The sequence below is a fragment of the Miniopterus schreibersii genome (assembly GCF_964146895.1).
Source record: "Miniopterus schreibersii genome assembly, chromosome: X".
Classification (NCBI taxonomy): domain Eukaryota; kingdom Metazoa; phylum Chordata; class Mammalia; order Chiroptera; family Miniopteridae; genus Miniopterus; species Miniopterus schreibersii.
The window spans coordinates 104,427,617-104,451,982 of record NC_138104.1 but is presented as its reverse complement, the minus strand read 5'-3'; the positions used below and the strand labels follow the sequence as shown (position 1 = coordinate 104,451,982).

The following is a 24,366-nucleotide window of genomic DNA, read 5'->3' as shown; positions in this document are numbered from 1 at the left end:
TGCGCTAGCATTTATGACCTTTTCCTTTGGCCGAGATGGAACAGGGCCTGTCTCCTACTGGTTGGTGCTCACCAGCATCAGACGGCAGCTCGAGCCCCGGACGTGTTTCTAAGAGTCGGGGGTCTTTAGGCTGCACGTTTCCGACATGTACTTGACTCGTGAATATTAGTTTAGCCCAGAATAACCCCCACATGATTATATTTCATATTGATGTTCCATCTTCGGTTGGCTTTTTTACCACCTAAATAATATCTCCCCACCAGTTTTAACAACCAGGCTGTTTGGAAGAGTGTCCTGGTAAATGTGTACATTACGTCCTGCCGTGGGCCTCGGTGCTAGAAGCACGACCTGCATGCAGAGGGAGGTCGTCTGTGAAGTAATGATAGGTTTCTAGCGCCCCTGTGAGGACCCGTGCTTTCCAGTAAGTGTTCTGCTCACCGTAGCCATGCCGAGACTTACGGACTGTCTCCGTAGTCTGTGAATGCGTTTCTGTGAATGGGAGCACTCGCGGTCTCCACTGAAAGTGCTCGGTCTGTGGGGTTGGCACAGTCCCTGTGGATAGGACCATGGACCGGACACATAGGCTGCAATGGATTGAGGGAGAAGCCTGACACCTGGCCATTGCAAGACAGGAATTCACGCCTTAAGTGGAAGGTGGCGCAAAGTGATACAGGGTCCCCTACCTGCCCAGCCCCTGGGGTCAGGTCCCTTGTGAAAACAGCAGGACTTCAGGGGTGGATGCCAGGTGGAGGGAGAAAAAAGGGGACATCTGTCATACTTTCAACAATAAAGATAATTTTTTTAAAAAAAAAAGACTGTAAAATATATAAAGAACTCTTATAACTTAATTTTTAGAAAAAAACAATTAACAATTTGACAAAACAAAAACAAAATCTAGGCCTTCTAAGCTGAATAGTGGGCAGTGGAAGCCCAGGGTGGGGGGAAGCGTTTGGCAAGCGCCCCATTCAGGGCTCTATCGTAACCACAGACGAAGGAGCCCGGTGTTTTGGAGTTGTCCTCAGAGGTTTAGGGTCCTTTATTGAATACCCCGTAGAGAGGCAAATGTTCAACTCTTGATGCAAATTGGATTCTTTCTCTCTTGGCTGCAGTGGAGGCTGTGGGTACCTGCGAGGTCTACGTAGAGTATTAGAATCATACTTAACTTTTAAAAGCCCCGAGGCTCAGCAGGGGGAATGGCATACAGTAGGTGCTCAATGACTGCTTATCAATAATGGACTACCAGGGGTCCGACAAAAGGATTGATGCGCAAGTAGAAAATTCCTGTTCCCTCGAAACCAGATCCGTCTGAGCCTGACACTGATTTTCTTGTGTCACTTGCTGATTCGTTGTATCACTTCCAGGAGCTCTTCAGCCACGTGAGACTCATTTGAGCAAGAGCGGCCGGGCTGCCAACCATGTTGAACATGCCTCTGGTATTTCGGGTGAGTACTTGGACAAGGGCCATATGTATTTGGTTTTTAAAATTCACATGCACCCATTAAAATCAAACCAGTTTGATCTGCATGTGTATTGATACATCACATACTGACACATACAGACCAGACATGTAATTGATGTGACTTAAGGAAAGTCAGCATTGGTATTTCGTGGTTCATGCAGTGCCTGGTTCAAATGCAGGCTCTACCACTTTCAGCTGCGTGACCTTGGGAAGGTTACTTAACCTCTCTGTTCCTCAGTTCCTTAATTTACACATGGTGGGTAATAATTACACCTAAGTTATAGGTTGTGTAAGAGGTTATGTGTGTATGTGTAAGAAGCTTGGAATAGTGTATGTCACGGACTAGGAACTGTTTATTGGGTTGTTATTGTCCTGAACCATCACCATTTTAACATTCATAACATTTACTTTACCAGATCAAAGTAGTTGTAAAATGCTTGTTAATCTGTACAAGGGGATAATGGTTATACTTAGAATTTTAAATGTTTCTGAGGCCAAGTGAGCTAATATATGCAAAGAGCATAGAACGGTATGCGTCACATAGTAACTGTGTTACATCGTAACAATGTTTGTGCCATGGCAACTATGTTATTACCCTTAACCACAATAATATTAATATAAGAAACATCTACATTACTAGATCAAACTAATATTTTCAAATAGGTTAACATTTGCGTGAAGCTTTTGATTATTTTTAAGTTTTTTTAACTATGTTGAAAAATATGAATTATTAAAGTGACAGTGAAATTATGTGGTTAAAATGGAAATGCAGTAATTTAGAATACATTTTCTCAGTTTAGATGAAAAATATATCCTTGAGAAATCCAATTCCTTGGAACCGAATGCGTTTTAGAATTCTAATTCATTTTTCTTGCAATTTATAGATCTGGCATTATTAAACTATTCGTATCTCTGCACTAATGTGGCATAACAAATTTAATTTTCAAAACAGTGATGGCATGAATAGAACATGATCCATCACCCCTTTTTTTTTTTTCTTAAGCCTCATGTAGTAGGCGCTCCCTCCATTAGGAAGACATACTAGTCAGTCCTATAAGGCCGTGGGACTTTCCAAATAAATAAACACTTAGAAGAAATCATAAAACAATAGAATTTTGAAACAGAACATTTGCTCAGAATATATCTTTTCCATTGTTTCTCAGTGGAATGGGGCACAAGCCCGCCACCCTTGTCAGGGTTGTTTGAAAGGGATGGGGGTGCGTGGGGCTGTCGTTTTGACCAGGAGGTCTTCACACCGCGTACCCGAGAAAGGTTGGGGGGTGGGGGAGCCCTGGGCAGGAAGAGGCCCAGGCGGCACTGCGCCTCCTGAGGAAGGTTCAGCAGGTCCCTGGGGAGCCCAGTACAAGATCCCCTGGACAGCGGGACTTTATTGGGCAGAGATGCCCAGACTCTTGCGTGATGACCATCCTGCACGCTGACTGGCAGCCTCCCCAGGAGGGCGTGGCCTCGATTTAAACACGGCAGGTCCTGAGGTGCCTCAGTAGGAGGCGGCCAGCCCCCCCACCGTGCTCCTTGAGGTTCACCATCAGGTTCTTCGTCTAAGGCAGGTTTGTTTCCAAGGCTGCTGGTCACCCCAGTTTTTAAACCCATCTTAGCATCTGCCCAGAGTTGGATGTCTTGCTGGCTGTGCCCAGGGTTACTAGAGTTCACTAGGGACCCATCTCTGGGGGGGTCTGCGGCCATGTACTGCCCCGTTTGGAGAGGGTTCATGTTGCAGCCTGTTTTTGAGAAGGGGTGCGGAAGAGGGTAGAGAGGAGCTCACAGGGTTTTATTATAGTTCAGCTCGTCTAGTACAAGGGCCATTTCCTCTGCCTACAGCAGAGGCTGTTGTTAGTTCTAGTGGGAGTAATAGTAATTCTAGTACTAAAAGGGCGGGTAAGAGGAAGAGACGGAGTAATAGTCACAATAAGAATGCCCGGCCAGCGTGGCTCAGTGGTTGCGCGTCGACCTGTGAACCAGGAGGTCAGGGTTCGATTCCCGGTCGGGGCACAGGCCCGGGTTCCAGGCTTAATTCCCAGCAGGGGGCGTGCAGGAGGCAGCCGATCCATGACTCTCATCACTGATGTTTCTCTCTCTCTCCCTCTCCCTTCCTCTCCCTGAAATCAATGAAAACATTATTTAAAAAAGAAACCTAGTGATTGTTAACATTTATTGGGCCTAGTCTAAGGCCTGCCGTGTAAAATCTCATGCGGCACTTGCCAAGACACGACAGAGCAAGTGTCAGCGTCATTCTAACTTCAGAGACGCTATGTAGGGACGTCACGTGGCTTGTCCCGGTTCCCGAGCTCGTCGGCGAGGCTGAGAAAGTGTCCTGGGAACTGCCCACTCTTCGTAAACGGATGTGGGTGGTGACCTGACTGGCGTGGAATATTCTGTGTTGCAGGACTGAGAGGAGCGTGCGCTTAGGAAACTCACAGCAGCAGGTGCTGGGCGTCCGTTCTCAAGCATGATGTCCCCGGCACGGGACAGCGGGAAAGGGCCCTGGGGATTACTCAGTGCACTGGCTCTCAGCCCAGCTGCCCGGTTATATCACTTGGGGCAAAACTGTGGATGCCCAAGATTGACTCTGCTTCCGGAGGTCGTATGTAGTTGGTCTGCAGTCGGGCTTAGGCAGCGAAACATATATGCGTACCTGCATGTACAGGTAAATGTGTGCATATGCACGTGGACGCATGTGTATGCTCTGTGTGCGTGTGTGTGCGTGTGTGTGTGCGTGTGTGTGCCCCCAATGTGTAGTCAGGGACAAAAATGACTGAATTGGACCAACAGGTTCTGTCTGATAATTTGGGTAGCTCTACGTTTACCTGGGTTTCTTCCAGCGGACACGCGTTGCCCAGGGTCCCTCTGGATGAGCCCCCCTTCCCCTCTCAGTGATGATAGGTTGTGTGGCCCCTGCCGGTGACGGACGGAGGCTTTGGGAGGCTGTGTTTTCTCTAAAAGGACTGAAGGATAGTGTCTGCCCCGGGCTGTCAGGGTTTGCTTTGCAGTCACATGCTGAACACCACGCGGGCAGGCAGGTGCTTCCGCGGTGTCAGGCTGAGAATTAGAATGCCTCGATTTTTCATCAAAATAAGGACTCTCTGAAATGGAAATCTGTAACGCTCCCACGTCTCGCAGTGCCGAGGTCTCTCCTCCCACCTCTTTTCCTGACGTGGACAACACTGGATCACTGTTCACAACGGCTGAGCCCCGGCCGGGTGGCTCCGTCGGTCGGAGCATCGTCCTGTGCACCAGACGGTTGCGGGTTCGAGCCCTGGTGAGGGCACATCTCCAGGTTGCGGGTTCCATTCCAGGTTGGGTATGGGAAGCGACCAGTCAGTGCATCTCTCTCACACTGATGTCTCTCTCTCTCCCTTGCTGCTCCTCTCCGAAATCAATTAAAAAATAATAAATGAATATAATTGCTGAAAACACCTTCTTCTGAATGCTGTCAGTTGTTATTAAGGAAGTTAGATTTAAAAACAATCAACAGCTTTATTAGCTGTCTCAGTACTATGTTTCTGACCATCGTGGACATGACACCCTGCTGGACGTGACATGCCCAGTGACAGCGTTTCCGAAACCTCTGACCAAAACGAGTTTGACGTTGACCAGGAGACCTGAGCTACGGTTTCTCCGACAGGAGGTGTTGCGGTCTTGCTGCGTGAGACTTCCTCGGCCACCATCAGATTCAGTTTCGGCATTAAGGGCCGCATAACCCAGAGTGTGCTTGCCCCGGAATAACTAAGATGCTTTCAGACTGTAGCCGGCTTTTGCAGGATACATGAGAGTCTGTATTCGGTACACGTACAAACCCACAGACGTGGCTCTTTCCACATGACAATAGTAAGGGTTTCTTCTCATCACGGGGCGTGTTGCTCCAGGATGACCCCCTCAGAAGGAAGTACAGAGCTGGGAAAGTGCATTGAATACATTGGCCTGGAACTACGGACAGAAGTTCATGGCCCCCAGCGTCAGTGACTCCGCCCGCTGTGGAATCCAGGGATTGCGTGACACCCCGGAGATCCGGTTCCCCCCGGGGAGACTGGAGTTCTCCCAGTCCTGCTCGAGTGTGACGACGGGTGAAATCAGAGATCGCTGTGGATACGCGTGAGAGTCCTCCCTGTACGTGCTTCACAGACACCCTGCGCGAGGCGGACACTTGTGTTGGTTTCAGAATTACAGTGGCCACACTGTTGCTGTTGGGAATGTGTTACAAAGAATCGGCTCCTGTGATTCACAAAAGGATAGTGTATCTCTTATTAGAGTTGGAGTCCAAGACAGGTGTCCTCTTACAATTACCTCATTTAAAAAAGGAAGGGAACCTGGCTGGCATGGCTCAGAGGTTGAGCATCAACCTAGGATCCAGGAGGTCAGGGTTCGGTTCCTGGTCACGGCACATGCCCGGGTTGTGGGCTCCATCCCCAGTAGGGGGCGTGCGGGAGGCAGCCGATCCATGACTCTCTCATCATGGATGTTTCTCTCTCCCTCTCCCTCCCTCTCTGAAATCTATTTTTTTTTTTAAAAAAATGTTTTAAAAGAAAAGTCAGATTTCTACAGATATTGTCTGAGGAAAGGGGACAATTGAAAGGGACATTTAATGCCATAGCAGGTGTTTTCCTGATTCTTCTAGGACATGCTGGGTGTCCCTCCTCTGTGTTCTTCGTGCCCCTTTGTCACGATTCATCGCACGCTGCACTGTAATTATTTGCTTGCACGTCTCTCCAGGACTAGACTGGAGAGCAGAAACCACGTCCGACGTATACTTGCCTCCCCGGCCCTTGGCAGAGAAATAATGCACCCTGGATACACAGAAATCCTTCAGTGAATTGCAACTGGTGAGAAACCGATGAGCTGGAGCGTGGAATCGGGGCCTGTGACCCGGCAGGGGACACATGGTCTCTGAGCTGCAATATTTAGGGGGAAGTGAAAATACAACCTGGAGCGTCGTGGAAACCAGACATTTCCCGTGAGCAAGGCCGTCTGGCTCATTCAGTGTGTGGAGAGAATCGGCTCCTTGGGAGCGGGAGGGAGGGCTTATCAAAATCCCGTTTTGCTCAGATTGATCAAGGTTTAAGGACTCTTCCTTGCTGCGCAAACAGTTGTGCCCCTCGCCGCTCATTCTGGGTTCATCTGATCCGCGCGGACTGTCTTTCCGCGGGGAATGGCCTGAGCTTTCTGGACACGCTCTCTGGCATAATGTGATAAGGCGACCTCATGCACGAAGTCCTGGAAAACCCAGGCTCATTATCTGGGTGAAAATCACAGCACACACCGCTGTGACCTGCTGGAAACGTCTCACCTGTGACAGCCGTCTCCAAAGAGGCAGTGCGTGCGGTTGTCAGCTCCAAAACGTAAGAGCGCCGAGCCCAAGGAGTTCGTTAGATGCTCAAACGGGCTCCTGACCTAACAGAGGCGCCCGTTCCTGAGCCGCCTGTGTCTACCCGTGAAACGCCCACGGGCGCCCAGACCCCGGCCTCGCCGACTCACCGGCAGCCGTGCCATCCCTGTGGGCGCACGATGCACGCCCCGGTAAAGGCGGGCAGTTCCCGGGGGACCGGGGACGGTTCGCAGCCAGGCCAGCACCCATGCCTCGGCAGTCCGCAGTGTTGGCGGGCCGCCCTGGGGACTGTTCTCCGCGGGTAAATTTACCCCGCTGGTCATGTCTCGGGCTGTGCGCCACTGAAGCGTTTTGCTCTGTTTTTACCTGTTTACAGGGTGAAGGGAACTCAAAGCAGCAGGTGAGGCGAGAACCCCTCGGCTGCCCCAGCCCCCTGGGAACCCGGCGGACGCCCAGCTCTCACCCGCAAGTCGTCACATTCTCTGTTTAACTGATAGGGATCTGGAACTAAGATGCTATTCAAAACCCAGATTTTAGGGGGAAATTTCCCTGAAATGAGCCCTGGGCGAGGTGGCAGGGTTGACCAAGCCCCTCTCCTTTCTTCAGAGAGCTTTTTTTTTTTGCCTTTCTGCCTGAGGAAGGGGACTGGATGTCCACTCTTCTGCACCACCCTTTAAAGAAAATCCTGCGAGTAATGCACGTCGCAGTTTACCCATCGCGGTAACCAGTCCGCGGGACTTGGATCAAGGGGATTATATTTTTTATTTCGAAATCCATTCCTCTGAATATCATTCATTCCATTATTCCTATACTTCAGTCAGACTGTGAACACAGCCTGTCTGTCGTACCTGTCGTGATATTTCTGTTCCTTTGTCAGGCATCTCCCTCCGTTAGAACTAGCAGAGTACAGATGGCAGGCGAGCTCATGAGAAGATGCTGCACATCCCACGTCGTCGGCGACATGCAAGTCACAATAAGAGCGAGCTCCGAGTGAGCGCGGCGGGATCCAGACAGGGACAGCACCCAGCGCCGGCAGGCGTGCGGCCAGAGTGCCCAGGGTGCAGCCAGTTTGCCTGGGAGACAGTTTGCTGGCTTCTCGCAAGACCAGACATCCTCTCAATATAGGGTCCAGCAATCGCTCGTGTTGGTATCTGCCCAAAGGAACTGAAAACTTATGTCCACGCAGAAACCTGCACGCAGACGTTTATAGCAGCTGTGCTCACCGTGGCCAGCAGTCGGAAGCAACGAAGGTGTCCTTCAGTCAAGCATCCTGTGGTCCATCCGGACAATGGACAGGACTGTTATTACTCAGTGCTGAAACCATTTGTACCAGCACGCGACGGAGCTGTGCCCCGGGCTCCCTCCTGAACTGCTGGGTCTTAATGCGAATAATAAAACATTCTTCATAGCATCGGGATTGCTGGCAGTGTGCACTCCGACTCACGATCCTTTTTTAAAAAATTTATTTTAGAGAGAGAGGGACAGAGAAACATCAATGATGAGTCATTGATTGGTTGCCTCTTGCTCGCCCCCTGCTGGGGATGGGGCCTGCGACCTGGGCACGTGCCCTGACCGGGAATCGAACCTGTGACCTCTTGGTTCATGCGTCAGCGTTCATCCGCTGAGCCACACCAGCTGGGTGTGTTCCTTTTTTAATTTCTGTTTGTTTTGGCACTGATGTTTTTACATGAAGCATTCTCCTGTCTAAATTAAAGCACCTCTGTTTAATTTCCTTCCAGATAATGAATATTTTACAGGGAAATGCTGTTTTCTGTGGACTGCGTTTCTGTTTTCTCGCCCAGCCGCTGCTCTGTAATTTATTTGCGGTCCTGTTCTCTGATGAGAACTCTGCTTTGCCATATGCTCCCAGCTGTTTTTCCTGCAAACGACTTGACCCCCGTTGTTTAATTTCTCTTCAACAAGCGTGCTCTGTGCCTTTGCACATGTGTCTCATTGTTTTTTGAAGGCACTTGGTAAACTGCTTCATGTCACTCTGAGCACGGTCTCAGAGGAACATGCTAAGTCTGCCCCTCGCCTCACACGCGTGTGCGTCTACGTGGCAACCCTGGGGAATATGTGACAATGGTAAGCTTGGCCGACCCCTCAACACTAGTGTCCAGTTTTTTCCCCTAAGTGTTTCCAAAAACTCACAAGACACAATCAGGCAGAACGTCGTCTGGTTCCATTTTTCTTATTTCCTTGATAGTATATCAGGGTTGTGTTTTATTGTGAAGATGTTAGGCTGTGTTTCTTTCATATACATACCGTCACGAAGGACAACTGTCACTGTTTCCCCGAGCCACCTGTTGGTGTCCCTGACAAAAACATGCTCTGCGTTACAGTCATTGGCATGACCCGTCATGGCAGTTTTCTCTAGGATTGTGATGTCTGTGTGTTTTTTCTGTTTTTAAAAAATAGATATGTTTTCATTGATTTTTAGAGAGAGAGGAAGGGAGAGGAGAGAGAAACACCAATGTGAGAGCAGAACACCAATGGGCTGCCTCCTGCACGCCCCCTACTAGGGATGGAGCCCGTAACCCAGGCATGTGCCCTGACCGGGAATCAAACCGTGACCTCCTGGTTCATAGGTCGACGCTCAACCAGCTGAGCTAGGGCTGGTTTTTCTATCTTGATTTACTGTTTTCCAGCCTGATTCATAATTATTCCCTTATTGAACACCTTGTATTTGGCATAACTGGAAAAAAAAAAATCCAGTGTCTTCTAAATAAGGTTGTTTTCCAATAGGAAATGCCATCTTTGTAGTTGAAGCATTTGTAAACATCACACGGTTTAGAGCTGAGCAACTTTTTCCCATTTTGTAGCTTTATTTTCCTCCTTAAAAAGATCGTCTTGTATATTTGATAGGACGCGTATCCTTAGGAGGCAGTTTTTCGCCAGTATTTCAAAAGTGGAATTGGCAAGCTTTTATAGATGTTTGCTAGGAAAACATAGCCGTTCACGTAGCAGAGATATTGTGAAAATATCTCTTAAAATACTGACAGTTGGCTGCAAACAGCATTGTTTCTGAAGTTCCCCAGTTCACGTATGAATGTTTATTTTCTGTTTTCAAACTCTGCCTGCTTACCTACTCCCTTCTCTAAGAGCAGAGAATCACGGAGACACCGTTGACAAAGTATATGCCGCTTAGCAAGGAGATGGGAAATACATGCATGTAGGGTGTCCCAAAGCAATGCACACTTTAACAGCTGACTGCTCGATTCTGAAAATGAAATGTATTTTAATAAACACTGCCTTTTTCATTATTCAAAGTGCGTGTACACGTTTTTTGGGACACCCTATACATACACACACGTAAACACATGCACACATACGCACCCATCTGTACAACCCAGCACGCCCATTTGTGCACATCCATGCCTGCATATGGGATAGTAATACATGGTTAGGCTGTGACTTGGCCAGTTCAGGTACCAGTAGAGTCTGGGTAGAGGTGAGGGAGGACTGAAGGGCACAGAGACAAGGAAAAGTTCTTCCTATCACTCCCTTTGCTGGTTGGCTTTAGGACAGGACGGAGCACAAACCCAGGATGCGGGGCTGTGTGTAACCAGGGTGTTTTCAATTGCTCCAGAGGGAGAAGCTGCCCTTGAAGATGCGGGAACTCTGGAAGGGTCAGGCAACAGAAAGTAGAAGTTGAGTCCATCTGGGAGATGGAGAGAAATGGTAGCAGGCAGAGTCCCTGTGGGTCGTTGTCCGAGCCAGGCAGGCTGGAGCCTGGGGTGTGCCCAACTACCTATTGGTAAAGAACTGGGCTGGGAAGCAGAAATGACAGCAGGAGTCCACAGGAAGGCTTCCTCGTAAGTGTGCCCCCGCTCAGGAGATTCTAAACGCTCTTGTCATAAAAACAAAACAAACAAAAAAACACGTTCATGGAGAAAACACATTTCAAAATGCAGATAATAAGAAACGACACCCAAGTAATTACCGAGGTTCACAGGGAAGTTTTATTGTCTGTGAATTGGGGGTGGACTGGCATTTTCTTTCAGGTAATTGTAGATGTTCTGTGTCATGAAATCAGGGTTGAGCGCACTGAGGGGGAGCTCGTGGGTTGTGGGAAGCTCATGGGAGCTCTGGGGAGAGCGCTGCACGGCAGGGAGCTTGAGGGAGGGGAGTTTGTGGGTGGGGAGCTCATGGGTGTGCAGGATGTGGGATGAAATGAGACCCATGAGACTGACAAGAACAGGTTCAGGTGTTTGGGCTGTGCTTGTGGGCAGTGGAAAGACATGTGACATGGGTGAGGAAGGCAGGAGCAGGGAGAGCTGAACCTGAAAAGGTGGTGGTGAGGTGTCCCTGCTCCTGGGAAGGCAGAAAGGAAAGCCCAGGTAGCCGACATGCTGGCAGAGATCTCCCGGCTGGGGACTGCTCAGAGGGCTTGCAGGAGGATGGTGAAGGTGGAAATGGACACTCAAGGGCTCTCGGGATGTGGACTGGGCACCGTGGGACAGGTGGTGAGAGCTGGTGGTGGAGATGGACGGGTATTGAGAGGAGTGCAGTCTGTGTCCTGATGACCACACCTCGGGGAAGCCAACACTGTTCTGTGGGTTTGTCACAGAGCAGTCAGGGACCTCGGTGTCTGCCATTCATGGGAAGGGGGACAGCTGGGACCACACAGGGCCGGGCTGAGCCGCTGACCTCATCTGGAGACGGCCTCGTGGAGGGTCCCTGTAGCCTGAGTCCCTGCTGCTCATGCGGGTGTTGCTGCCGCGTTTTCACACATTCCTTATGCTCCCAGGCAGGGCAGGGGTCATAAGCGGCCTGACGATGGGAACCAAGCCGAGACTCTCACGACTTTCCATGGATCCATTTGCCGTCTTTCTAGGGTTCAGGTTTCTCAGTGCAGAGTCCAAAGTCTAACGGGGGTGATTCCGTTGATCAGTGGAAGCTGCCATTGCACCCGCCTGGGTCAACTGGACAGACCAGCCGGTTGAGAGCTATTAAGAGAGAGGCGGAGAGTGTCCAGGGGAGCAGACCTGTGCCCTTAACTACAGCATTAAGGTACAGTCTGCAAGTCGCTTCAGCAGGGGCCTCGGGGTAGCGGGCGGCTTGTGGGAGGGAGGCATGCCAGCCAGGACCTAACGTGCGAGGGAACGATAGGAGAGGAGGCCGGGCGTGGGAGGGAAGGAATAGGGGGAAGGACCTGACGTGGAGGGAACCATAGGAGGAAGGACCTGACGTGGACGGAAAGAATAGGAGGGAGGACCTGACGTGGACGGAAGGAATAGGAGGAAGGACCTGACGTGGACGGAAGGAATAGGAGGGAGGACCTGACGTGGACGGAAGGAATAGGAGGGAGGACCTGATGTGGACGGAAGGAATAGGAGGGAGGACCTGACGTGGACGGAAGGAATAGGAGGGAGGACCTGAGGTGGAGGGAACCATAAGAGAGAAGGACCTGACGTGGAGGGAACCACAGGAGGAAGTACCTCAGTGGAGGGAAGGAATAGGAGGAAGCACCAGAGTGGAGGGAACCATTAGAGGAAGAACCTGATGTGGAGGGAACCATAGGAGAGAAGGACCTGAAATGGGGGGCGGGGGGTAGGAGAGAAGGACCTGAGGTGGCAGGGAATGAATAGGAGGAAGAACCTGAACTGGGAGGGAACCATAGAAGGAAGGACCTAAGGTGGGACGGAACAAATAGGAGGAAGGACCTGAGGTGGAGGGAACCATTGGAGAGAAGGACCTCAAGTGGAGGAAATGAATAGGAGGGAGGACGTGAGGTGGAGGGAACCATAGGAGAGAAGGACCTGGGGTGGAGGGAACCACGGGAGCAAGGACCTGACGTGGAGGGAACCATAGGAGAGAAGACCTGAGGTGGGAGGGGACAAATAGGAGGAAGGATCTGACGTGGAGGGAACCACGGGAGGACCTGACGTGGAGGGAACCATAGGAGAGAAGACCTGAGGTGGGAGGGGACAAATAGGAGGAAGGGCCTGAGTGGAGGGAAGGAATAGGAGGAAGGACCCGAGGTGGAGGGAACCACAGGAGAGAAGAACTTGAGGTGGAGGGAAACCACGGGAGGAAGGACCTGAAGTGGAGGGAAGGAATAGGAGGACGCACCAGCGTGGAGGGAACCGCAGGAGGAAGGACCAGAGCGGAGGGAAGGAATAGGAGGAAGGACTTGAGCGGAGGGAACCACAGGAGGAAGCACCTGACGTGGACGGGAGGAATAGGAGGAAGGACCTGCGTGGAGGGAACCACAGGAGGAAGCACCTGACATGGACGGAAGGAACAGGAGGAAGGACCTGAGTGGACGGAAGGAATAGGAGGAAGGACCTGAGTGGAGGGAACCGCAGGAGGAAGGACCTGAGTGGACGGAAGGAATAGGAGGAAGGACCTGACGTGGACGGAAGAAATAGGAGGAAGCACCTGACGTGGACGGAAGGAATAGAAGGAAGGACCTGAGTGGACGGAAGGAATAGGAGGAAGGACCTGAGCGGAGGGAATCACAGGAGGAAGCACCTGACGTGGACGGAAGGAATAGGAGGAAGGACCTGACGTGGAGGGAACCGCAGGAGGAAGGACCTGAGTGGACGGAAGGAATAGGAGGAAGGACCTGAGTGGACGGAAGGAATAGGAGGAAGGACCTGAGTGGACGGAAGGAATAGGAGGAAGGACCTGAGTGGACGGAAGGAATAGGAGGAAGGGCCTGACGTGGACGGAAGGAATAGGAGGAAGGACCTGAGCAGAGGGAACCACAGGAGGAAGCACCTGACGTGGCCGGAAGGAAGAGGAGGAAGGACCTGAGCGGAGGGAACCACAGGAGGAAGCACCTGACGTGGACGGAAGGAATAGGAGGAAGGACCTGCGTGGGGGGACCGACCAGGAGCGAGGAGCCGAGCTCTTTCCTCCTGGGCCCGCGGGGATGTCGGTCGCCGGCCGTAGGCTCCGTGGCGTTGGGACGCCGTCGTTCCCACACGAGGCGTGGCGCTGGGAGAACTGAAAGCCCGGCCCCGTCGCGGTTCCTGGCTCCACCCGCCCCGCCGTTGGGCGCCGTCCGGGGCCCCTGCGCCCACCCGCTTCCCGCCGAGCCGGGAGACCGGCCCCCGCAGGCGCCCGGGGACAGCCTGCAGGGCGCTGGGCCCCGAGGCAGCAGCGTGCCCTTTGGCTCAGGGCCGCCCGCGCAGGGCCCGCCTGCGCCTCTGAAGACCCCCTGGCGGCCGTGGAAACCTGGGGCCGTGGGCAGGCGGGGCCCTGAGTCCAGCGCGAGTGCGTCGCATCCGATCGCGCTCTGCGCGTTAGGGCGCAGGTCACCCGCACGTCGCGTTTACAGTCAAGTCAAGTAGGCGCTGTAGGAACCTGAGAATCAAACTATTTACAACGACGGAGGCCATGTCTCCTATTTTCCCACAAGAGAAACTGTGCACAGTCGAACATCAGTTCGCGAACGTCTCCCATCTGAAACCATTGGCTTCTCAGCCTGACCACCCTTTCATGCGACTCCTGCCTGACAGTCACGCGTCTCCCGGGCGACGACAAAGGAGAGAACTGGGAGGATCAGTCAGTTTACCGCTGACGTCCTGTTAGCATCTCAGGAAATTGTGCCCTGAATATTTTTATGTGTTTTTTTGCTGTGTGTGTGGTTGTGGCTGGTTATTATTATTAAATTTTCATCTTTTACCATACATTTCGTTTCCTTTTTGTTAAATTTTCTTGTACATCTCATGTGCTTCTTGTTTTTAATGTGTTTATGTTTAGATTAAACTGTACATTAGGCATGTGCTGTATATATGGAAGCTTAAAACAGGGAATCATTTGGGGATCTAGTATGCATTCATTCAGTTTACACTATCTGTAATGGGAAAAAATGATTTGGTTTTCTGACACCCTTTGGAACGAATTAAGTTTGAGAAACAAGGTTCCACTGTAAATTAATTTTATAACACATTGTGAAAGAGCGTAAGACTTAGAAGTCGGCTTTGGGTCCTGCGTTGACCACGTAACTCTTCACCTTCATCACGTTCACTTCTGTGCACGACCTTTAGCCAAATATCTATAAAGAGGTGGTGCCAACGGCAGCCCTCCCACTGGACCCCTATGAAGAGCCTCACAGAGAGCTCGCGTGGGGAAGCCTGTAGTCCTCTGAGGGCTTCATTGCCAATTTAGGGACCTCCTAAGAGGATACTCATTGCTTTCAATAGCAATAAATATGCATTTTTCTTTTCAAACATTATTCATAAGAAGTTAAGTGCTCCTCAACTATAACTCTGATTCCTCGAATAGCAGAACTAAGACAAATTCCTCTTCCTGCCATATGCCATGTGCTGGCGGGACAATAACATTTATGGCTTTCCTCAGTTTGGTGAGCAGTGGACGTTAGAACGCTTTTTAGGAATGATCAGATTTGTCCTTGACTAAAAAGACATTGCAGTCCAATCGGTATGCCATTGACTTGTTTTATCCCAGCTTTCTGTGTTATTTCCTCAAGAATCATGGAAAATCTGCCACCTCCTTTGAATTTCACAAAACTTTATGTCCGGAAGAATTCCATTTTAGAAAGGAAAAGGGTAAGCAGCATTGAATGAGCCCCTCGGGAGTGCGGAATATCTGGGAAACATTGTATAACAGGAATCCCGATGGTGACTAACGCCGCTGTCTAGTGAGGCAGAGGAAAACTTTTTCTCCTGCACCCACATTGATTTCCTTTGTCTGAGCCGATTTATTCGGGGGCCTGTAACACACTGAGACAGGGCTGGAAGCTCAGATAGTGTCAGCAGCTGCAAGAGGTAGATGCACATCTGGTGGGCTGTGGGCTGGGGGGGGGAGGAGGAAGGGCTGAGACACCTTAAAGGGGCAGATCCCCAGCATGGACTGTGTCGCCCCTGCGGTCAAGGGGAGGAGCATTCAGCTGCTTATCATTTTCTCACACTCTTCTGTCTTTCTCTTCCCCTCCTCCTTGCCTTCCTGACACACCGAGGTTGTGGGTTCCATCTCTGGTCAGGGCACGTACAAGAAGCAGCCAATGAATGCGTCAGTAAGTGGAACAACAAATCCATGTTTCTCTCCTGTCCCCTTTCCTCTCTCTAAAATCAGTAAATAATTTCTAAAAGTTTTTAAAAATTGGTTTCAGGGAGAGGGAGAGAGAGAAACACCCATGATGAGAAACATTGATTGGCTGCCTCCTGCACCGCCCCCTACTGGAGATGGAGCCCACAACCCGGGCATGTGCCCTGGCTGGGCATCGAACCAGTGACCTCCTGGCTCACGGGTCGATGCTCAACCACTGAGTCACACAGGCCGAGCTGGAGGAGATATTTTTTGAGAAAAATTCCCATACTCTTGGGTGCCCTTGGGTGTAGCTTTCCCTCCCCCACCGAGGCAGAACCATCCGTTATCTAAAACGCCGATAAGGGTTTCTAAAGCGGTGGTGGAAGAGAGGAGTAATAAGGTCATAGTTCCCCTCCATTCCCAAAGCCTGTTCGCTTTTTGAGAGCCTAAGGTGAAGCAGGCAATCTTGAAAAGTCAGGCTTTATTGGAGAGAAAGGGGATTTATAGCCTGCTTTACATATCAAAGGAAAGCTGGGGGCCTGAATGCAGGTCTCACTTAAGCTGTGGAAGAGAGAGAGAGAGAGGGAAAGGCCAAGGCCCGGAATCAGCAGACTTTTTCTGCAGCGGCTCAGATAGTAAATAGTGCGGGCTTTTCAGCCCCGGGCTCTGCCAGAGACCGTAAACAAGCGAGTGTGGCTGTTTTACAATAAAACGCTTTTTAGGATACTGAACTGTGAATTTAAATAATGTTCACATGTCCACAACATCTTTTGATTTTTTTAAAAAAAAGTAAAAATATTTTTTAAAACATTCTAGCTCTTCCCTGGCTGGATGGCTTGGCGGATTGGAGCGTCTTCCTGTGATCAAAAGGTCGAGGGTTTGATTCCCGGTCAGGGCACATGCCCGGGTTGTGGGCTTGATCCCCAGTAGGGGGCGAGCAGGAGGCAGATGGTCAATGACTCTCATATCATTGATGTTTCTCTCCCTCCCTCCCTTTCCTCTCTCTCTAAAAATCAATAAAAATATCTTTTAAAAAAAAAACAAAAACACCAAATAAAAACAACAATCCACTTATGCTGGCTTAGCCAGGCTTTCCTTGGTGACCTGACCCTTTTGGGGGCACTTTTAGGAGGTGGTGTGAGACCCATATCCAGGCAGAACACAAAGAAATTAACGGACTGTTCGCTGTCCCAACTCGCAGCAGCCCCTTCCCCACCCGTGTTTGTCGGAGACCCTCTTAAGCATCCCGTCTTCGTATTTGGGAGGCCGTGGTACAGGACTGTCAACAGCTGGCCACTGTCCTGCTCTCAGTTTTTCGCGTCCCCGGGAGCAGAAGGCTCACACCTGACAGGCGGGTGACAAAGGAGGGCAGAGGGATCAGCGCTCTGCCATCTCGCTCGGCCAGCTGAAGAATGAGACGGAGGGTCCCGTGCGGCGTTGAACACCTGGCGTAGCCTGTGGGCTCATCTGCAGACAGGAGACTCCGCAGCAGGACATGCGTCAGATGCTGTGACCGTTCTCACCAGCTCTCCCAGGCTCGGCTCCTGCTGGATGCCCAGATGTGCAGGGCATCCGGGCGGGGGGCTAATGGGGGCGCTCCCGCCCTGCTATCAGCAGCGAAATGATCGAGTGTGTTGAGTGCGCCCGAGACGACGGCCTGTGTCTGCTTAAGATGCAGGCGAACTCTGCACATGGGAGCTGGAGGTCGTTCCAAGGACGTGGGACCCTCGGGGCTTCCTTGTGCGTGAGACAGAAGGGCCAGCAAACCACCTCCGGTACGAAGGGGCTGCTATGTAGCTACTCGGACATGGTATGATCACTACTGTTATTAATCCATTTTCTTTTAGAGTATTATTTTAATGATTTTCAGGGTTAATGCCATTTTATTGCCATGCATCTCATCGTCAGCAGATGAAACCATTGTTAAAGGCCAGTGCATACCCTTCATAATCACCTTCAAGAGAGAAAAAAACACAGGGATGGAATGAAACAATATTAAAAATCACCCCTCCAAAGTGTTTTCTTCAAATGAAAGATGATTTCAGTCTCCCCACTGAGGCACAAGTGCACGGCTAGAAAAACCAACTCCTAACGATAAATATCCATATATTCTCACAAAGCGATCAGACTTCAAAGAAATGGACAACAGCAGCCCCCCCCCCGAGAGCCCCCAGGAAGGAGCACAGCCCTGCGAATTCTTTGATTTGGGGGCCAGAAGCTCCCTTTGGACTTGTGACCCCCAGAACCGTAAGACAATAAGCTAGTGTGACGTTAAGCCACGAATCCCTGGCCAGTTCAGTGGTCCGCAGCCATAGGAAACCAACACAGTATCCCGTATATTGTCCGTCGCTGTCCCTGTTTTTGCAAAAAGGATTTTTGGAGCTTAACCACCCCCACGGTGTCCTCTGGCCTTTGAGATGCCACTTTCCAAATGATCATTTATTTACACTTCGGGGCACAGGACTCGGTTGAAGGTAAATCATCCAATAGTTTCCTCCCCCCACGCCATGATTGGCAGGGTGTGGGATTCCTCACCTGCCTCTTACGATGTCTGTTTCCGTAGAAGGTGTCCCAGCGTGCTCACTGTTTACAGCAGGGGGCAGGGAAATTGGTGTATCAGTGATCACTCCCTTTTACCAGCAGGCTTGTTGTGGACAACAGGCTCGTGCCTGGGCGTCTTCCCCGGAGGTAACACATCCCTGCTGTCCGAAGCCATTGCAGAGGTGAGAAAGCTGTGAGCTGGTGGCCGGCTGTGTACCCGAGACGGGGGGGCCCGGCTGACTGAGTCCGCAGGGACTGCATGTGTGAGCTGTGGGGTGCACAGTATACGAGGAGAGGAACGAATGCAGTGAGGCTGGAGAAGCTCCTTTCAGACGTGGTGAGTGTGGAAGCTGACCGGTGACGCGGCCGATGGAACTGCGCTCGGGGGCACTGAGAGCCTGGATTATGTGAAACTGCCGGTGGCTTAGGCTTAACAGACTCCGTGTTCCTTCCAGCTTCTTAACCTCTTTCATTTTGTCCGAGACCTTTTTGCTTAAGATTTTTTGAAAAAGTCCCCAAACCCTGGTTGGTGTGGCGCAGTTGGTTGAGCGTCACCAAGAGACCACAGGTTCGATTCCCAGTCAGGGCTCATATTGAGGTTGCGGGCTCCATCCCCAGTAGGGGGCGTGCAGGAGGCGGCCGTCCGAGGTCCCGCTCTCGCACTGATGTTGCTCTGACTGCGCCCGTCCTCCCTGCTCCCGGCCCGCATGTTGTCACTGTCACTCAGTGTGCACGAACCGAGCCCCCGAAATAACCCCGCAAAGCATCCTCAGTCAAACTTGCTGTAATTGTAGGCCCACCATACGACATAGATATGATGAGGATTTTACAACTGAATTTATGGGGGGGAAAGAACCGGAAAGCGAAACACTTCGCTGGTTTTATGAGAGGTGAAACTGTTTGAGAATTCACCGGTTCGGTCAGTAAGCGTAGAATCAATTGGAGAAGGGCAACTGCTTGCAGAAAGTCCTCGTGATGAGTGTAATGAGAATCTAACTTTTGAAAACAGTAAGCACCTAGCTTCGGACAGAGGTTCCCCTTTATCTTCTCCTGTGATGCTCATTAAGAGAGAGATGACTGCGTGAAATAATTACATTCACACCACCGCTGACAAACACCACTGGGACCCTTGCCCTGCGTGAGGCCATGGCGTTAGCCTGTGGTGGGACCAGGATTGTCGTTGTCCTTTCCACCCAAACCCAGTGCCAGCTCTACTTCACCCTGGCTACCCAACTTAAAACCCAAGGAATCTTCCAGGGTCTCCCCCTGGGTTTTAGGGCGGTCATCAACACCTCACAGCGACATGTGCACATCCATAATTGCATTTAAAAAAAAAAATCCTCACCGAGAATATGTTCTTATTGATTTTAGAGAGAGAGGAAGGAAGAGAGAGAGAGAGATTGATGTGACAGAAACATCGATCAGTTGCCTTCCATATGCACCGTGACTGGGGACCAAACCCACAGCCGGGGTATGTGCCCTGACTGGGAATGGAACCCATGACCTTTCTGCGTACTGGACAATGCTCCAACCAACTGAGCCACACTGCCCGGGGCAATAATTGCATTTTTCTCAGAGGAAGCTCATCGATCGTTTGCCAAGGTTTTTATGACACAAACCATCAGAGAAAAAATAAACATCAGAAATGGAAACTCTAAAACTTCAAGAAGAGAGGCAGCTTTTCATCTTTTCTGTTTAGAAAATATGCTTATCACTCCCAATGAAGGGACCTTCAGAAAAACTCCTTTTTTTTTTTTTTTTAACATGAAGTGACCCATTGATTTCTATGATGGCTGTGGAGATAAAGATAATTAAAAGTCACGGTGTTTCTTTAGTTATATACAAAAGATAAATCACACAGCATTTCCAATAGCCAGATATTGGATAGCACTTTGTCCTGATAAAAATCACGGATGATGTTCATTTCTCTCCACACGAAGCCTCTCAATATAAAAAGGCATCTGTGAGCCGCTATTATGGGCTTAGCAATCGTCTTCTTTTTTTTTTTAATTCAATAGAGACAGCATTGTGCTGGGTCCTGAAAAAATGTACCAACTGTTCAGAATAATCCTTTGTAGCGTGCGCCCCCTGGTGGTGAGAAGTGCAGAATTACACGGCTGTCCTGAGTGACGCTGTATAACGTGCGCCCCCTGGCGGTGGGAGGTGCAAGATTACACGGCTGTTCTGAGTGACGCTGTATAACGTGCGCCCCCTGGCGGTGGGAGGTGCAGAATTACACGGCTGTCCTGAGTGACGCTGTATAACGTGCGCCCCCTGGCGGTGGGAGGTGCAGGATTTTATAACTTCCTGCCCTCTCCCTGGTTCTTTCAGCAAGAACAGAAAAGAGTCTCAGGGCAGGAATCTGAGGGTCACTGAGCTCAGGAGTAAGAAGCTCATCTCTGACCCCGTTTCACATGTAAACTGGACAACACACAGTTGTCAAAGGACAACATAAACGGACCAATCAGGCAGCCGTCTGGCAGCCCAGGAAGCTGGGATGCTCTCCTTCAGTATGTGGGATGCACGTTCAATCAGAGTGGATGTGGTCCCGTCTCCCATGAGAGGATTACTGGGGTCCTGAGACCAAGGAGAGAGTAGGAAGGTCCCACTCCTCATCATCCCACGTGTCCCTCCATGGGACCTCACACTTCCTGTCTCTGCACTGCAGGTTTGCAGGATCGGAGGTGCTAGTCCCCACAGGCAGTGCACAGTTGCCAGGTGACAAGAAGGAGTCCTGCTAAACTACAAGCTACAGCTGCTGCCTGGGCCCTGGAGGGGTTTTCTCTCTGGTAGGCAGGAAAAGGAAGTGCAGTGTGTTGGCCTCCATGACCAGGAGAGAGGGGTGCTGGTATGTAATGAGGGCGGGGAGATAGAGCTGTGTCCCCCAGTGCTTTGTTTCCACCCAGACAAGCAGGTTCAATGGCCCTCAATTCACAAGAGCACGGCCTGTGGTCTCAGACCCTCAGGGGTGAGGACCTGTGTCTCCCTCGGGGAAGCCAGCAAGCCAACAGAGGTGAGCTGAGCGAGGGTGGGTATGTAGGGTTGGGTGCAGCTTGTCCTAATCACCTTTCTGTGCTAAATCTCCCCCAGGAAGGGAAGCCCAATCCTAGAAGACACAGATCCCTGATAGAGAGGGTAGAGGAGGTGGACTGTGCTGGGTTTGGGACATGCCACCCAGACTCCTCTTCCAGGAAGGCCGTGTAGCCCAGCAGGGAGTGTGGTTAGGAGGCAGCTCCCTCAGGGATGGGTCGGCTGCAGAGTCCTGGCCCAAAGGGCAGCTCTTTCCCAGGGTGACCCACATCCAAGGAACACTGGAGGTAGGGTGAGAAAGCCAGGTCCTTCCAATCCAGCACAGGACCAATCCAACAGGTGTCTTTGCTCCGAGCTCCTGTGGGCTTGGCCGAGGCTTTGTGGGGCTGCATGGGGGTTGTTTCCCCCCCATATCCAGGTTCCTCCTCCTCTCACTCATATTGATTGATCCGTAATAGGCACCCTCCTCCGGGGATCGTCTCAGCATCTGCTCCCAGCGAACCCGATCCGTGGCACACACACTCTCCAAAAATCCTATTTATGATTATCTACTTTTTTTTTTTATTATCAATTTGTTTTTGAACCCGTTCCCTTTCAGAATGTCTCTGTACTTACCAAGAGTCGAGTGGATTTGTGGAATTATTTTATCTAAAATAAATAGACTGTAAGGACAATCCGTTGATAACGTAACGTTGATACAGAGCAAGAACAAATACGCCGATATATTTTAATTAGCCCTTTGACCATGGGGTTCCTTTTCGATTGCGCAGTGAAGAGAAATGGCATGAGTGCTGAACTTTAATTTGTATTTTTTATTCCTTTACGGATGATTTGTGTCTGTTTACTACGTCCAGTTGGCAGACAGCTTCCCTTGTGGACATTTTTATAATATGCTTTAATATTTTCTTCTTAAGAAGACACTAATGATTTATTTTTCCGCACTGCATGCCATCCGAATTAGTGCTGCAGACACACTATGGTTTCCATATGAACTGTCCTAACAGGCTTCTGTTACTTTATTAGTAACCAAATCTAACGTAAGAAAATGAAGCATTGCTGGAAAGCTTCCTGCGGCTCGCAGAGCCTCGGTTCAGCTCTTCCTGCAGGGGGCGCTGTCGCACAATGTAAAAGGCGATCTGATTTTTGCCCTGCCCTCTTGTGCAACCCTAAGCTTGTTGATTTAATGTTTAAAAAATGTATTTTCCACATTGTGAAAACAAACATGCTTATTTATGGTGATCACTTACTAGCAACTGATCTCTTTATTTTAGAAAAACGTGTGGTTTGAAGTTTTGCTGTTGCACATCAAATTCTTTTATTTTTAAAATTTTTTACTGATTGATTTTAGAGAGGAAGGGAGAGAAAGAGAAACATCGGTTTGTTGTTCCACTTATTTCTGCATCATTGATTGATCCTCGTATGTGCCCTGACTGCGGATTGAACCTGCAACCTTGACGTGTTGGGACGTTGCTCTAACCAACTGAGCTACCCAGCCAGGGTGAACATCAAATTCTTATTTTTAATACTGTTCTTTTAAAGGGCGTCCAAATGGTAAAATAATGCCTTAGCTTTCTGGAGTTTATTTTCAATAGTAATAATAATTATTATTACTATTATTACAAAGCAATACACGATGCAATGAACCATCGTGAGCGTAGCTGGGTTGTAGTCTCCAGGTGAAGACCCCTGAGGGACGCCTGCCAACAGGTCCTCGGCCATCCTGCGGTTCCCGTCACGCCCTCCCCTGGACAGGCACCAGGACTTTTCTTGGGTCAGTTAGAAAGGGAATCGCCGCAGCCAACGGTTCTCTCTGTACCACCTCAGAGGACTCAGCAGCTTCATCCTTTGCCTGGAGCCTTGGAGCCTGTCCCCTTGGAAAGACCAGCGTTTGGATACTCTGGCCAACTTGAATTTCCACTTGAAGTGAGAGGAGAGCTGGCCCTTTTCAGGGTCCTCTGTGGGGATTCAGACGAGAATCGGAGCCTGTCTGCCGGCCAGAGCGGAGGGAGGGGCTCTCAGAATCCTGGGGTTCCCAGACTGGGTGGAGGCGCGTTTGTTTGCTCTCTTTCCAACCTTCCTCCGTCTCTAATTCCCTCTGTCTGTGCAAAGATGGCTCATGTGCACCCTCGGCAGAGCAGCCCGGGAGGCGGGCACCTGGGACTTTGTGCTGGGGGCTCTGTGACCTCTTGACACCTGTCCACCTCGGGCCTCATCCCAGCCCCTCCTGGCTCTTCTCCGCGCCCATCCTGAGCGCCTGGGTCCCCGGGCGGGTGTCCTGCTCTTTATCGGAAGCCTCCCTGGCCTTAGCTTCAGCCAGCTCCGTGGCTCTGGGAAGGTTTTGCATTTTACTTACTCTCCCGACCCCTCCTGCTGTTCCATGTGAGGATATGGATGCTCTGAACTCAGTAGGTAGCGGACCCTCGGCAGCCTGTGAAGGCCGTGTCTTTAAGGGAGCTTCGGACTCGGCTTTCTCTTCTTTCCTTCAGCTTCTCTGAGGTAGAGTTGACAAAACTGGAGATATTTAAAGGGTACAACGCGGTGATTTGGTGTACGGATCCATTGTGAAAGAGTCACCCCCGTAGAGTTAGTTAATGCACCCATCACCTCGCGTATTTACCTTGCCTCTGTGTGTGTGTGTGTGTGTGTGTGTGTGTGTGTGTGTGTGAGACCATTTAAGTTCTACGCTTACGAACTTCATTATACGATGCAGGGTGTCAGCTCTAGTCCCCACGTCGGACTTCAGATCCTCAGACCTTACTCACCGTATCACTGAACGTTTGTACCCCTTTATCAAATTCTTCCTGTTCTCCCACCCCCACCCCCTGCCAACAACTTTTCTACAATCTATTACTGTGGGGTCAACTTTTTAAAAAATTTTTTACTAATTTTTTTAATGTTTTTATTGATTTCAGAGAGAGGAAGGGAAAGGGGAGAGAGAGAGATAGAAACATCAATGATGAGAGCGTCATGGACCAGCTGCCTCCTGCACGCC

General features: G+C 50.4%; 1 long non-coding RNA gene across 1 annotated transcript in view; it reads left to right on the top strand.

Moving 5' to 3' along the window:
- The window catches only part of LOC308551557, a 55,482-nt gene that overhangs the window by 4,659 nt on the left and 26,457 nt on the right, over positions 1-24,366 (top strand). Inside the window, exon 3 of the long non-coding RNA XR_013998055.1 lies at positions 1,362-1,442. This is a non-coding gene — a long non-coding RNA (uncharacterized lncRNA). The remainder of the gene's footprint in view (positions 1-1,361; positions 1,443-24,366) is intronic.